Source organism: Melampsora larici-populina (assembly GCF_000204055.1).
Source record: "Melampsora larici-populina 98AG31 unplaced genomic scaffold MELLAscaffold_125, whole genome shotgun sequence".
In the NCBI taxonomy this organism is placed as follows: Eukaryota; Fungi; Basidiomycota; class Pucciniomycetes; order Pucciniales; family Melampsoraceae; genus Melampsora; species Melampsora laricis-populina.
Genome location: NW_006768889.1, coordinates 34,124 through 36,558, shown reverse-complemented (window position 1 = coordinate 36,558; position 2,435 = coordinate 34,124).

Sequence of the window (2,435 nt, the reverse complement as noted above, 5' to 3'; positions counted from 1 at the left end):
AAATGAGGATAAGGTATTAGTTGGAGTGAACGGGAAAAGGGTAGATATTATTATCGGGGGTTTCTTGTGGTGGATTGATTCGTATTTTCATCTAAAGCAGTACCATATAGCTCTAGTTTCATTTAGAGAGATTTCATCTATGTCTTTGTGGCATCTATAAAAATATATATATGTATCATTGTATTTCATTTGACTTTTTCTCCTTTGTTTTTGTTGAGTGTATTTGTTAGTGATTTTCTTGAAAAGTTTGATGTCATGTGTTCGTGGCTTTGTCTTGTTTCCTTTCTCACTATTTCTTTTCGAAAGTTGTCCAGGTTTGTATATCTCTTTAGTTTCTATCAATTTCTCTTTTTCAATCAAAAATATCGTTCTACACTACATCGGTCATCATGTGTGTGAGAATGAGGCACTCGGTCTTGCGCCTGAGGCTGTTCAAACTTTGGGAGTACAGGTATTTTTTTGCCCTTTTGAGCCCGATCCTGATGATCAACAAAGAGATTGTGCTACTCAAGCTACTCCTTCATTCTCTTCCTCACAATGATCGTGGCTGGTGTTCGATTAAGGAAGTGGAGTCAGCAAGATGGATGACACATGAAAACGACGAACTGCAGATCTCGAAATCATTTCGAATGTATCCGCGATAGCTTGCAGTTGGGGATGTCAATGCTTGGTCCTGTCGATGTTGCCCCAAAGACTCGGATAGAGAATGTTGGATTCCTCGCCAGTCAGCGTCAAGGTATCTCGCAACTACCTTCACCGAATCTCCATCATTCCCGCGTCTTTGGAATCTTCGCCTCATTCCCCGCACCTCTAAATTACTAGTTCCAGCCACTCTAGATTTTTCGCAGAGCTCATAGGACTATTCAGTCTGGTCGTTTTCTAGGTTTCTTCCCACCCAAAAAAGGAAGAATATCGAACTGGCCGTTCCGAAAAACATTAATAACTCTTAGTCACAAGAAAATTTATATTCTCATGTGTTTTTTGCCCTTCACACATACTATGACACTACGTCAAATTTCCAATTAATTAATTTATAACTAATTTCCTTTGTCTCTACTAACTTACAAACCCCCTACCACTAATATACTTGTCATCACAGCCATAATTTCGTTTATTTCCCTAGTTATAGGTACTACAAGAGTTCGACTTCAAGTCTAGAAAAAAAGATGTTTTTCATGATTCTCCTCTCATGTCCCCCCAAATTTTCACCTTATTTTCTTATTTACTTACCGTTATTTCGTGCATTTGTATTTTGTTTTCAGAACTCGTGTAGATATCTGTTTGTCTAAGGGTCCCTAAAATTTTGCACTCCGAGGTTTACACTACATATGGAGTGTAAAAAAGTTGTAGTGTAAAATTCCATCTGCACCGTCACAGATCGAATTTTACACCGCATCTCCACAAGATTCCAGAGTGTAAAACAAGTAGTGCAAAATATGCAGTGTAAAATTCCATTTCACCACTCATGAAATGGAATTTCACACTTCATATCCATTTCTGCGTCGAGAGGGATATGAGAGTGAGGCGTCCATGTAAAGACGGCTAGTTTATTATCTAGTATGGATTTAATAACCTGATACTCCTCTCTGAGATCCAGTACTTGGATTATCAGAGAGGAGGTTCCTTTCTCAAGGACTATCCTACCACAGTATGAATACCATCCTATCTGGTAAGCATCCTACTTGAAGTGGTTTGGGGTGGGCCTCAGGAGTCGGGGGTATGAGGGGTAAGACTCGAATCTTTCCCCTATCCCGACCCCCGCGGCGTGAGGGAGAGAGGAGATGTGGAGGAGTAGAGAGGCGAAAACTTTGTTTTCTCTCTTCTCCCCATCGATGGCTCTACCACCTCGTGACAGGTGTTTTGTCACCTGTCACGAGCGAGCCTTCTCTCCCGCCCGCACAAGACTCTCACACCCCTCTTCCTAGAACATGGAAAGCAGGGTACCTCCGCAGGCTCTGGGAACACAACCCATTTTACACTGCATTTTGAAGTGCAAAACGACTATGTGTAAAACTCCAGATGAGCATCTCAATCTACAATTTTGCACTTCAAGTCCTTACACTTCATCACCAGTGCAAAGTTTTGAAGTGCAAAAGCGATAATCGTGCGGGCTCAAATGTAATTTCACACTACATTCATTTTGACTTTTACACTCCGTAATCCCTTTTTCCTTTTGATCAACTCGTTTCACTTCTTAAGAAGAAAGCAATGAGAGGAGTTCTCTTTACCGTCAGCTCGGTTGACCATGCTTTTCGGATCTACACATCTGTCAACTGTATATGTGGTCAAATGACCATCCGTAAAGTATTTATATTCCTTGTAGAAAAGAGACCAAAAGACAATATAATCGAACCAATTTAGAAAGTCAATACAAAAGCTCTTACTTTTTGCTTTCAATGGATGCTCAGGTGCCTTTAAATGAAAAGTAAGTCTTT